The sequence below is a fragment of the Hypanus sabinus genome, chromosome 4 (genome assembly GCF_030144855.1).
Source record: "Hypanus sabinus isolate sHypSab1 chromosome 4, sHypSab1.hap1, whole genome shotgun sequence".
In the NCBI taxonomy this organism is placed as follows: Eukaryota; Metazoa; Chordata; class Chondrichthyes; order Myliobatiformes; family Dasyatidae; genus Hypanus; species Hypanus sabinus.
Window position 1 is genome coordinate 117,066,440 of NC_082709.1, and position 14,695 is coordinate 117,081,134.

At 41.6% G+C, this 14,695-nt stretch overlaps 1 protein-coding gene across 3 annotated transcripts in view; it reads right to left on the reverse strand.

Moving 5' to 3' along the window:
- Positions 1 to 14,695, reverse strand: part of nhsb (Nance-Horan syndrome b (congenital cataracts and dental anomalies)) — a 452,286-nt gene that overhangs the window by 279,301 nt on the left and 158,290 nt on the right. The window lies entirely within an intron of this gene.

The following is a 14,695-nucleotide window of genomic DNA, read 5'->3' on the forward strand; positions in this document are numbered from 1 at the left end:
GTGTTGTCGTACCATCCAAGCTAACAGCTAAAACGTTGGAGGAGCTACCGGCCGGTCATGTAGGTGATCACAGTGAAAACATTGGCTGGAAGCTTTGTCTGGTGGCCTGGGATGGAACAGCAGCTTCTCATGCACTGTTCAGGATGACAACGCATCCAGAAGATGCCACGAGCAGTGTCTCACCATCCTTTGGAATGGCCTGCATTGCCCTGGCAAAAGATTCATGTGAATTCTGCCAGACCATTCATTGTTACAAATTTCTTGGTAGTAGTAGTGGATGTAGCTACAAAGGGCCAACAGTGTTCCCAATAGCCCCCCCTACAGTCTTGCATGCTGTTGATGTTTTGAGAAGCCTCTTCTCAAGGACTGGCGTTGCAGTACACTAGTGACAATGGACCAAAGTTTGTTGCAGAACAGCTTCAGGCATTCCTAAAAATGAATGGAATAAGACTTACTTTATGTGAGCATCTCACTAAGGTAAAAGTAAGTGCACACGAGAAATCCCGGGCTCCCATGTTTTTCTTTCAATTAGTTTTCGGAGTCACAAAACATAACCTATGCTCCATCATTACAGCGACATAACACATTTGCTGTGCATGTTTGTACATTACACTAGAGGGGCCATTGGCAATCATGGATTTGGGAACAGATCTACATGCTACTTGAAAGCAGCTGTCAGCAGAAAGAAACAGAAGTTGCATATTTTTCACTACCAAAAGAATTCATAATTAAACAGCACCTTTTGTGGCTTCAGAGCTTTCTGGTTGCTTTTCAGCTAGTGAATACCATGTGAGGTCGCAGACAAAGACTAGCCTGGAAAATGAGGTGTGTCAATATTGGTGTGCTGTTTGGCTACCACCCAGATGATGAGGCAAGGAGGAAATAGTCAGAGGCAGAGCTGATCAGGTGAGATCAATGAGTTTACTGTGCTGAAGGAAGGATTTGGCTGTTGGAGAAATGAACAGAGCTCAAGTCTGTGAGGCCAGCACTGAGCGACGAGAATGCAATGGATCTGGAATTGAACTCCCAGGGAAACAAGAAAAAATGCCCCCTGCAGTGCTCCATAAAGAGTATTATTCAGGAAACGGCATCACTCAGTAACAGTCTGGTTCGTGTAAGGCACTCAAGTGAGAATCAATCTTAGAAGCATTCAGGTGAGTTTCTGGAGTGACCAGAAACAGTAGTCAACTCAAAACATTATTTTCAATCCCAAAGCAATCAAGTAAACCATGTTAAGCTATTGAAGTTCCAAGCCAGTGGTGCTGTCTGAACTGGGTACTGGTGTGAAATCATTGGTCTTCCTCAAAAACAGAATGGTGTAACATCTCAGCTGAAGGATGGCATCTCCACATTCCTGCCTAGGAAAATCACACTCCAGGTTCTGGAGTGGGCTTGCTCATAACTGAGAAAGCTATCGATTGGTAACCCAAAGTTACGGAACCAGGAAGCTTCTCTACAGCATGTTTAGAAATCCCTTTCCAATGGGGCTGATACAATACGAGAAAGCAGCTTGCCTTATGTGATGCAATAAAAGACCTACTCTTATCACCAGCCTCAAGTTTGCTCGGGACACTGGCACTTTAACTGCACATTGCCATATACCTGGCAACTCCAGCACAATTTAAACCAGCTTACGGCTTTTCATGCAGGTCTGAATTTAGGTGCTTCTCAATGCAATCTGCTGTTGAACTAAATCAAGTGCAGTTGATTGTATAACAAAACAGTTATTAAGAAATTATGATCTTCTATCCTTTATCGTTGCTGTGCACAGGAGGGCTGCAAATACCGTCAGGAAGGAAAGCAGAACCTGGCATTAAATTAATGGCTCTTTTATTCATTAGCCTGAAGGAGTTAACTGTAAACCTTCAGGGACTGAAGTTTTCTTTTTTAAATTCTCTGATGTGCCCCCAAATATTTTCGGTGAGCGTGTGTGTTTTGGTTCGCTGTAACTTAAGTTGTTTTACAGCAAGTATTTCAAAGAAGATTCTTCATCTGAAAGAGAGGTTATTTTTGGACAAAGAAATGTGTCATCCCATTTGTTTTACTTGGATGTATCCCAAGACTAGTTCTTTTTTTTTGCTGAATATTTTAAGAACTGATACATTAAGAATGATGGCTTACACAGAGAAACACCTGTTGAACTTTCCACACCTAACTACCTAGTGTGAAGTTTCATTGCCTGGTGGGTCTCTGAGCAATAATAACTCCAACAGTTGCACATGGGTCACTTAAACTGTTCTCTTTCAGGCATTTACTGGTCCCAGTGTTCTATTTGTTGAAAGGAGCCCTGGGATAGATTTCAAAGAAAGAGATGATCAGCGCTGCTAACTATCAAGCCAGAGCAAAACTGCCATAGGGGTTCAGCAACATATTGAATCACAATGTACTTAGCAGGAAGGAATAGAGACTTCTCAAAAGATTAGCCCTTCACGGGCAGGTCTGCCCAAATTCCAAACAAGTTGTTTTAACTCCTCATATTATTTTAAATTCTCCATCTCTTGTGTTATTCTTGCCCCTGGGCAGAATGTCTGATGCCTGCTTGGCATCCTTAATAGCCTTACCCACTTTTTGGACTCTCTTGTCTGTGAGCCCAGACAGTAAGTGTTAGCAAGCTAATCATTCACTCACAAGCCTGGCTCTGACCCGAGAAAAGCAACTGGCCTGGAGCTAGGGAGGAGTTTGAATGCTGTTCATGGGTTAAGTGAGGTAGGGATCAGACTTTGACCCTTCGATCACTGACTATCTATTAATAGCTGCAGAAGTGCACCAGTAAGAAAAGGGCCCAAGATAAAAAAACAGGGTTAACTTGCTAATAAACATAAAACACAAATTATGTGATTACCAGTAACTTAAGTTAACCACTTGTGTGATGCTTCACCCTGTCAAACAGCCTGCTGGCAGTCACTAACTAGGCCTTTATTGTGTAACATCATTCATTCTGGCCAGAAAGCAGAGAGAGAAAACCACGAGGGAAAGAACAAACACACAAATCAGTTGGTGAATGTTCACTTTGGTGGAAAATACGTATCAATATCTTTTAGAATTTGCTTCACTTATTACATCACACCTTTCAGAAGATGGAAATGTGTACTCTTCCACGACTAGATTTTGGCTGTATATTTTAATGATTACAGTGTGGGAGTGAGGGCACCATATCCCAGTTAGTCGCTGCCAGTCTGTCTGCTTAGTTCTTTCTGAATGCCTTCCTCCTTCAAACAATGACTATAGTTCTACCTGACATTAAACTCATGTCATTGCTGGTAACTGCAAGGCTATGCAGATGAACCACATAAATGTGGTCAGTTGGAATAACAGGAATGCATTGCCATGGCAACTTGCTCCATTCATTCTCTGTTGTTGTTAACTTGCTGCCACTATTATAAAACCTGGCTGATTTGTGCGGTGTCGTGGCTCATTCATGCTGACAAACCACATGACTGTGATATGGTAAGGCACAGATTGTTTACCACAGCAAATAGATGGGGGAGGGGGCGTCAAACTGTTTGTCGCAGTCATGCAATGGACAGAGAAGGATATTACTCTGTACTACATTAAAAACTGTGTAGCAGACTGGGAGTTGTGCAATTGCCATAAGATTTCACATAAATTACCTCACTATCACACAAATATAGAGTGGCATAGGCAGCATTTTCACTCATACAAATACAGACACACACACACACACACTCACACACACACACACACACACACACACACACACACACACACAATTATTCTTTAAATCTACTTTTCAATTCCTTCTGGGGTATCATAAAGAAGCCCTTGTTGCATTTAACTGTCCAAGCACCACGCACAGGGTTGCACTGATCCTCCCTACAGCGTTGCCTGTCAACACCACAACTTGTGGGGAGGGCTAAGTCTACAGTCAACAAACAGTTACCAGAGGAGGGATTTCTAGAGAATTTTGAGAGATGGGAATAGAATCAGTGGTGGGAAGACAACCCTTAAGAGGCAAGTTGTTCAGACCTGGAACAGATTAGCTGGAAGACCAGCGAAAGAGAGACTTCAAATAAGAATTGGACACATTGAAGGCTAAAAACTTGCCAGGGCTTTGAGGAATGAGCAGCTGAGTATGAAACTCATTAGATTGTTCTCTCAGAGAAACTGCGCCTTCTATGAATGGGCTCTTTCTGTGCAGTTTGACTCTCAGGTGGTTCGGACAATATATTTTCGGAAATTTAAAGCAATCACAAAGCAAAAAAAATTGTACTGCAGCTGTATTTAACATACCGCCTAGACAGGATTTCTTATTCATTAAATGATATATAATTAGTGTTGTGAAGTTTAAACACGTGATATTTTTGTAATAAATTCTGAAAATGCTTGCTTGTGTCAGGCATGGTTTAGTTGGCTTTTTGGATAGGAAGCCTGAAATTTCATATTACAATGCCAAGTGAACTATACGTAGCAGGAACACTCTAGTTTCAATGAAATTTAAAAGGATACTGAGTTGCACTCTAAGGTACTGAAAAGCTCTAGTTTGAAGGAAAAGAGTAAAGTCACTGTCAGTGTGCTTTCTGTTTATCTCTCAATCAACATCAACAAAACATAGGTTATTATTACATTATTGATTATGGCAATCCCTGTTCACAACATATTAACAATGACCACCAATATCTACATATTTGTCTGGGAGGTGCTTGGGTGTCAAGTTGAGTTTTTTGTCATATGCACAGGTACAGTGAGGTGCAAGTACAATGAAAAATTTGCCTGCAGCAGCATCACTTCCATGACAACACACAGAACATAAAATATTAAATATTAAACAGTTATATAAATGCAAGTTATTCTTTTATCTGAATACGTGGTATACAGATTTGGAACCTAACATATGAGAAAGTTGTCTTTAAGGCATTACTAACCTAGAACAGTTGGGAACAAGAGAAAATCTGTAGATGCTGGAAATCTGAGCAACACAGAAAAAATGCTGCAGGACCTCAGCAAGCCGAGCGGAGTCTATGGAAAAAGTACAGTCGACGTTTTGGGCTGAAACCCTTCAGCAGTACTGGTTGGGGTCCAGATTTCAACATTTTTGTTTAAGCTTTATAATTTTACCTTCTCTCCAGTGTTCAAGTGATAATGTGGCTTCCCAACTGAAGTCTGACAACACAATGAACTGATCAACTTAGTGAACTACAGATGCATCACAATAAAAATATCTTCCATTAATGTCTGCAACATAAGCTTTAATACAGGTTTGAAAAATCATATACTTTTTCACAAATTCAGATCACAAGTCCATTTCTCATTTTCACAGTGGTGAATGAGTTGACTTTGGCCAAGAAAGGAGTTGTGGAACTGGTGACAACTGCAGCTCTCACTGCTGGGCTGGCCAGCAGAAGCTGGCTTGGGTTCCTGCTGTTCAGTGGTTTGCAAGAACCACTGGAAGAACTGTGAAATAAGAACAGAAAATTCTAGAAATATTCATCATATCAGGCAGCATCTGTAGAGAGAGAGAGAACAGAGGTAACGTTTCAGGCTGATGAATTTTCATCGTAACTGGTTATTGGCCTGAAATATTAGCAGGTTCTCTCAAGGATGTTGAATATTTTCAGCTTTTACTGCTATATTTCACTTGCTGGCTCTGTGCAGGCGCCTGCGTGTGCATGTGTGTGAGAGAGAAATGTATCTATCACGAGTCTCTTAGTGTTTACCTAAGTGTTGGTACCTGAATGCTTGCTTGTTTGAGTGCTGACTCAATGTGTACATGTGTATGGGGACTGTTGTGTCTGTGCACAACTACATATATATTAATTAAAAGCATGAACGTGGGTGATGACTTTAACTGATGTATTCACATGCAGCGAGAGAGCCTTGTGCATGCATAAACAACAGCGTATGCGCAGACAACAGACCAATACCTTGTGCAAAGAGGGGCATTGCTCTAAAAGAAATATGTCCATACATTTCACGTCATCCCCCTTTAGATTAATGTAACATAAACTGTATATGTCCAAAACATTTAATGTCCCTTTTGAAACCCACATTCCAAACAAACATGCTTTCACGACAACAGTGCATAACCAACTTCACAATCCTAAAGATCCACTCTTTTGGGTGGCAAAAGATTTTCTTTCTGTTTATTTCAAGGTAGCAGCTCTGGACCTGTGGAATGGCATCAGGTTTGGCAGGTGCCTTGTCAACGATAATGTTACTGTTGCGCTGGACCTGTGGAGTAGCATCAGGTTTGGTAAATATCTTGTCTAAGACAACATTTTCAGTTCCAAGGGTCACTTTGCTATCAGTGACATGATCATTTCTGAGAGGTAAGTCTGGTGACTATAACGTTGGATGCAGTTGACTCAGGTGTGTTCTTCAGCTGAGCATCCAGTATCTGGTCCATATGATGCCTCCACGTTTGATCTCCAATATCCACTGTGTACATCAGTGGTCCATTTCTTGTAGCTATCCTACCAGGTATACACTTGTCTTCATGGTAATCATGTACCTAGATTTCCTGTCCAATCTCAAAACTCCTTGCTGCTTCACTTGGCAACTGGAAGAGCTGTTTAATCTGTACTTCCCTCTGGAAGTCTAGCTTCAGGAGATCCCTGCGAGATCTCAGATTCCTGCTCATGAACAGCACTGCAGGTGTTTGATTTGTCATCGCCTGAACAAAATACCAGTACGCAAACAGGAAATAGTCCGCCTTGTGTTGCAGAGAAATGTCCTCCTTGTCCATCGCTTTAACGGACTTCTTGAAGGTTTGGATAAATCTTTCAGCTAACCCATTCATTGCTGGGTGGTGAGGAGCTGACTGGAGATGTCTGATGCCATTTTCCTTCATGAACAGTCAAAATTCTTTTGAAATGTATTGTGGTCTGTTGTCACTCACAATTTGTTTGGGTAAGCCATTTCAGGTGAAGATAGTCTTCAGAGTGGAAACAGTGTTTTTCTTCATTGGTACAACCTCCGGCCACTTCGAATGAACATCCACAGCAATCAGAAACACGGAGTCCATGAATGGCCCAGCAAAGTCAAGATGTACTCTTTGCCATGGTGACGACGGCCACTCCCACAGTTGTAGCGGTGCCTGTGGGGTTGCATTTTGCACTTTTTGGCATCCCAAGCAGCTTTTGGCCAAGTCTTCAATCTGGTTATCTACTCCCTTCTGAAACACCTTCTGATTAGCATTAAGCAGCTCTGCCAGCCTCTGGTTATTGCTACCATCTGGGCTGCAGTTGGCTGTTGATGCCGCACTGAGAGCTTTGATTGTGTGCCAGTCTAGTTGGAGTTTTCTGAACCATTCACATCCAAAAAGTGCAGACTCTCCACTTTTCAATACATAAAGCTCTAAGTACTATGCTTGGCCTCCATATGTCACATTCACCTTCATTTTGTCTTCGGAAGACATTTTTTCACCTGTGTAGGTCGTTAGCACCACTGCGGTCTTCTCTAATGGTATCTAAGAAAATTGTCTGTTGTAGTCGGCCTCTGGAATTATAGACAAAGTTGACCCTGTATCGAGCCCCATTTTCAGTTTTACACCAGACACATCTATAGTGATCCATGTTATATTGCGACCTGCTTCTGTAATACAATGCAGTTCTAGGCACGACAGTTCACCATTGTCAGACTCTATGTTGTCCGATTCTGTTTTACATCCGGTAACTTTATGTATTTGCTTTGTTTTGTGTTTGAGACTTTTCACTCGATTGTACTTTTCATCTGCCTTGCACGGTCTCTCTAGGTGACCTTGTCTGTGACACTTTGTGCAGACTTTTTCTTTGAACCAACAGTCATTTGCATCATGGGAGGATTTGCCACATCGATAACATCTTTGGCTTTTTGCACCTTTCAGTGACATTTTGTGCATTTCACATTCTAACCTTCTTTTCTGTAGTTTGCATCCTTTGCTGCAGTCTCTAATGATATTGCAATGGTCAATGCCTGTTCGAAGGTTAGGACTCTTTCTGCCAGTCATGTCGTTTGAGTGCTTTGACTATGTATGCCACATACAAGCCTGTCCCATCTCTAAAGTCACAGTACTGGGAAAGCTTGTGTAGTTCTGCAATGTATTCAAAAAGGCTTTCGGCTTTTGACAGGTTCCTTTTGTAAAATCAAAATCTCTCAGCTATTACCTGCAGTTAAGGGCTCAAGTGATTTTGTAAAATTGGAATAATTTTATCGAACATCTTACAAACAAGAGAAAATCTGCAGATGCTGGAAATCCAAGCAACACTCTCAAAATGCTGGAGGAACTCAGCAGGCCAGGCAGCATCTATGGAAAAGAGTACAGTCAAGGTTTCAACCTGGCTGGTTGAGTTCCTCCAGTATTTTATGTGTGTTTTATCAAATACCTTGCCTGCTGGCTTTGCGGGGTTTGTAAGAGACTGTACGTTCTTTCACTCATTAAGCTAAGAAGTGTAGGGGCTTTCTTTTGCTCCTCTGCATTGTTTGCATCACAAGACAGTTCAACCTTCTCGATACACGAGTCCCAGTCTTCATTAGGACTATCAAATTTGGCAACTTTCCCGATTGGAGCCATCGCCACGTTATTTTCACCTTAAATTCAGAGCGCCTTTCCATGTTACTCACGCATTTTTTTGTTAGCGTACATGATGGCCTTCTCAAGCTGTCTAACTCTTGCTGTTTCATTCCGTAACTGTCAGTGCAGTTGGTGACATTCAGGATTGTGCGCACCACCAGTTTCTTGTCTCTGTGCACAACTACATATATATTAAATAATAGCACTCACACAGGTGATGGCTTTAACTGGTGTATTCACATTGTAGTGAGACAGTGAGAGAACATTGAGCATGCATAAACAACAGTGCATGCACAGACAACAGATCAATATGTAGAAATAGATCCATACATTACAGGTACTGTGTGCATGTGTCTATGTGTGCTTGCCTGTTGTATACGAGTGCATACATGCTTTATATGTATGTATGCACACGTGAGCATGCATGAATCTCCATAATTGCATGCACTTATGATTATAGCTGTGTATATGTGTATGTTTCGGAATGTGCAGGCTTTCTTGGTTCATCCATCAGTGTTCATCCTTTTGGTGTGGCTGCATACTGTATGTGCATGCCTCTTTATCTGCCTGTGAACATACTATCTGTGGCATCCCGCAGCAACATTAGGTGAATATGAGATTAGCTACAATGTCCTCTACATTTTACAAGTCCTTACCTGGACATCGGAAGTAAAAGAATGATTTTATGCGTCTGTGCTCTTGTTGTGGTACCACATATCAGGAATTCAATACCACCCACCTCTCAGTTTTACAGGGCAGCCAACTCACGGCTACAGTGAGAGTGCGAAGATTACCCGCTTTAACAAAGTCCAGACTGTCTCACTGGAGCCATAGCTCAGCACTTCCTAAGACAAAGGGGGCATGTATTTAAAGACTATGAAGAGAACAAAAATCCCACTGGTTCTGCTGACTGTGGAGAAAGGGAGTTCCATCTGTGTGTATCTTTGGTGAAATTCTATAGCTTTGACCGGCTCTGCTATATGCATCTTGTTTTATTTCACTATTTCATTTTGCTCTGGCATTTCCTGCACTATAAAAAAAGTTTGCAGAGTTTACAAAGGAAACTCAGTGACCTTAAAAGGGTTTATTTATGGGTGGGGTGGAAAGCTGTATTCTATCAATGTTCTCCACCTCAGATTAAGTACGTGATTCCTTTGAGAGATTCACATGGACTGACATATCCTTTGCTAGTGAGAGTCCTAAAAACCAAAGCTCCCTGTGCTGTCTGGCCAACCTGCCCATGATATGAGCGTCTGCTGGAGCAGAGCTTTCTAAGTAGCCCATCAGCTTAAAAACCTTCTCCTTGTTTTAATTTTATGGCCAATTATCATTCACGGTGAGGAGCAATCCGGACACGTGGCTAGGCTCACCATCCTGTTCAAGACCACACTAAAGCTGAGAATCAAAGTGTCAGGGTGCATTTTATTGCCTGGAGATCAGCACACTGCTGACTGTTTCATCTCTGGCAACGCTTCATTTTACTGTCACATTATGGAGCTGGAAACTCTTGTAATAATTTCCACTCCCCAAAAAGAAAAACAACTGATGCATAAAATATGACTTGCAGAGCTCAGTAACAGCTTAGCTGCTCACTATACTACTTAACAATTTTCAGTGCAGCTAAGTTCTATGTTCACCCCAGCTCATAGCTCAAACTGGCAGCAAACGCTAATCAACCAAAGTGGCTCTGCGCCAGGAAGCAAAAATAAAAAATAAACTAATGTTGTCATCTTTTCAGAGAGCTAACATTACTGTAATAACACATATAGCAAGCATTCACAATCATCCAACTGAAGGCTTTGGAACTTACCAGAGTTTGGGAAAATTATAAGTCTAGTTTAGGCCACCATAATAACCATGATACAATTCACCCTCAATTCATGAGGCTAATATTTTATGTCCTACATCACTCTCAGCTTGAAATCAGAGGCAACTGATTATTTTATGCCTTTATTAATAATACCAACAGCAGCACAGTTGTTGAATGATTGATTGATAAGTATGCCTCTGTTTATTCTACAGAACTCTTTTGGGGGCTTTGCTATTGCTTGCTGGGTGGGTGGTGGGCACTGAGGCTTTTTGATGTAGTAACTGGGGGGAGGAAAAGAGGAGGGTTGATGCTTGCTGCTGCTTGAGTATGGGAGGGGGAGCAGGGGAGCAGGTTTGACTGTCAGTCATTCTTTGGGTTACCCTTTTGTTTTTGTGGATTTCTGTGAAGAGCAAAAATTCCAGGTTGTATGTTGTATACATTCTCCAATATTAAATGGAACTATTGAACTATTTGATTATCAATGTTCAGCATGTTAATGTACTCCATGGAATGTTAAAATGTGTCCATTTATTAACAGTCACGAGCCACGAAAAGCAGAATTAGAATTCAGCAGGTACAATAAGCATTGAGGTATATAACCAACCTTTTCATATAATGTTCCTTACACATTGTTCACAGATGCTTCACAGTAAAAAGAAAGATATGCTGTGTGATACAAATGGAGAAAAGAAGGGGCTTTGCTGGTGGATTTTTAAGGAGATTATGGTGGAACACTAGTCAGAGAAGAAGGTTTTGAAGGAAATGTGGGTTTTTCCTAGAAGTGGTCAATCTAGGATAGCCTCTGTGTTGCCTAACAAGCACCCATGGGTTAATAACAAGCTGTGAAATAGCATCTCAAAAATATGGGCAAATCTGGGAGAGCTGAAGAACTCCCAGTAAAAACAACATCCGCATGCAAGCATTTTCGTCTAACATTATCATCAATAAGGCAGAGAAGACTACCCTTGGCAACACGAAGTCAGCCTGAAAAAGATTAAGGAGGAATTGAAGATTCCTACCCCACTTGCAGCAACCAAGGTTTGGAAATAAATCTTGGGATAAAGCGGGGTCTAGAGTCAGTATTATCCAATGAACTCACAGAGACCATTATTGCCCAAAATGCATTTCCAATGCACAAAAGGTCAGTTCAAAGGTCAAACCTTTTGGCCTTGGCAATGGTGTCAATTGGTTCCAAATTGTTGATTGTAAAGTTTACAAATGAACACTTACTGACTGAACCTGGTCTATACAAGCAATGGGAGATAACATTTAGTATGTCCTTAGAGAGCTTCATTAAACTGATAGCAAACAGACTGCCCTGAATGAGCAGATATAAATACTTCAAATGCAGTTCCTGGTGTGTAAGCATGTCTAATATTTATCCAATGAGTTCAGAGGTCATGGACAGCAAGAAGCGACCAGCTACAATCCCTGATCTCTCCCAGCAACAGAGTAGACTTAAAATCCTCTAAATCAGGGAAGAAAGTTAGGTGAGATAGATCATCCAGAGTCCACCCTCCTGATTGCTTAATGTGATTCCTCCTGGAAGTTCACACATGTGGGAGCCTTGGCACCTTTGCCTTATAGTGAGGGTATCAGATTCTGCAGCAAGGCAACATCAGTAGTGGAGAGGTGGTGGTCCAGACAGGAGACCTGCATGACTATGGAGCCAGACAGTTGCTGACTAATGTTACCAAATGGATGAAAACTGAGATGTATTCAAGCATGTATCTTTGAAGGTCTTCAGAGGTAAACGTGTAGGAACAGGGAAAGAAAATATTACTGGAGATTCTAGGATTACAAGAGGATGAAAAGGAATGGAACAAGGCAAGGTCAAAGCCATCAGGAAAAGAGATGGCTGGAGAAACTTGATGAGAAAAGGAAATTAAACAAAAATAAAGTTAAGAAATTTCAATTACCTGGATTGCAATAAGCCCCATCAGCTACAACTCATACAGAGTTGTTTCTGTTCTGATTTTTGCACCTACTCTTCTATTGTTGATTCTTACTGGCTGTCCTCTAAAATCTTAGTTATTGGAATGCAGATTTAATCTGGGATGATGGGGAGGTGAGGGGCTTCAGAGAAGAGTCGCTTAGAACACTGAAACTGGGATGTTAATTCATTGCCTACAGGACACTGACCTGTGACTGTCTGCACTTTGCAATATTCCACTGGTGCTACCTTTGTCCTTTGTTTAAAAAGTGCAGCCCACAGACAAGTGAAAGTAAAAAAAACAAGTTCCTTCAGTTCACTATTGTCCTCTGCCTTCCCTCCCTCCAATCAACCCATTATCCCCAGTTCAGATGAAGGGTCTTAACCTGAAATATTGAGTGTCCATTTCCCTCCATTGATGGTGCTTGACTTGCTGAATTCCTTCAGAATCTTGTTCTTTCACACAATTCCAGTGCTTGGTTCCTTGCCAGCAGTTTATGGGGGGGGGGGGGGGGGTGTGAAGAGAATGCTGCTCCTCTGATCATACATAGAACTAAATTTTCCATTCTCCAAGAACTCATGATCTCGAGGACACCACCACAGACAACTCAGGAGATACACCATAAAGGCATTAATAATATTTGTGTATGACACACCCATTACATTTGAATATTGTTCAATTTATAGGCACTGATGATGAAATAAAAAGATTGGCTGCTTGGCAGTTAGATAAATGGACACGTTTTCTAACTGGGATGTGAAGACAAAGCACTGTGAAGTTGAGTGTACTTTCTCAACAGTAGGGAAGGAGGAGCTTAGTGACTGAAACTAGGAAGTGATGAGATGAAACATTGAATGAGAGTTATAGAGCAGAACAGCATGGATACAATCCAATGAGGCCCAACCATTTACTCCAAATTTCCTGCATTTGGCCCATATGCCTCTAAGCCCCGCCTTTCCATGTACATATCCAAGTGCTTTTTAGATGATACAATTGCACCTGCCTCAACCACTTTTTCTGGCAGCTCATTCCATATACTCACTGCATTAGAAAGTTGGCCACGAGGTCCTTTTTCAATTTTTCCTCTCTCACCCTAAACCTATGTCCTCTGGTTTTGGACTCCCCTACTGTCCTGTGAGGGGGGCATGGCTTATTCTGCTCATTATAAGTTGCTTCCGTTGTGATTGGTTAGAATAGAAACTGCAGCTGTTTTCCCCATTGGTTAGCCGTCTGGTGTCCTGTTTCAAAAGTCCCAGGTATACATTAGCATCTGGAAAGGGCTTGCTCCCTTCTTCTTTTGTCTAAGGCATGCTGCACATAACCATTGAGAAGGTATGCTCTGCACGCAATTTTTACTAAAGATGCTTGTTGAATGTAGGTTTGAATTTTTACTGTTTGCAAATAAATGATTAATATACTGTCTCACTCACCAACCTGTGATCCTCATTCATCGTTACACCTACTCTGGAGAAAAGACTGGTACCATCCACCTTCTCTATACCTCTCATAATTAAATACATTCTATAAGGTTGCTTCTCACTCTCCTGCGTTCCAAGTAATGGAGACTTAGCCTCCCCATGAGAGAGCTCTCCAGTACTGGATATAACCCAGTTCACAACTAATACATTCACATTCAGCAACAATGAGGTTGGACTGGAAACAGATGTGTCACTGCCGGCTGGTTTTTCTCCTACTGTTCTGACAGTCACTGAACTCAATTGCAACATCCTCATCATCAAGTCCAACCACAAGCAACCAGTTCTAAAACACAAGTTGGTAACTGTGGCAATGGCAGCATTTTATATAATATGGCATTGCTACTAGCTCGACTCTGTCTCCAACACAAGCAGTTATGTTCCAGTTATCAGGATCCTGCATAGAAGAGAGTTCTCACAATCCACCTCTTCATTGTGTGTTTTGGCAAAAGTTTCAAACTGCACCCTAATGTAAACAGTTAAAGCCTCATTCAACACAGATGTTAGATTCAGAAATGCTGGTCTCTGAAAAGAAGTCACAGCACGCATTCAGTGTTTCACAGTTAAAGGTTCAGCTTCTAGTGAGGCACTCGCTGTGATCATAGAAATATGAAAAAGTGTCACTTGAACAGCAGGTCTGGTTTTACGTAATTCGTTCTTTTGAAGCTCCCTCCTCACTGTGCACCATCTCCATTCCACACTCCAGTCATCAAGATTTTATTTAATTCTTTCAAGAGGTGTGGGCTTCACAAGCTGAGCCAGCACTTAATCATCCATCCCTAATTGCCCTTGAGAAGATGGTGCTGAGCTGCCATGTTGAACTGCTGCAGCCATTGAGATATGGGTAGACCCATAATGCTGCTATGGAGGGAATTCCAAGACTTTGACTATTTCCAAGTGTGTATGGCTTGGAAGGTACTTTCCAGGTGGTGGTATTCCTACGGCCTTCTAATTAATAGAGGTCATG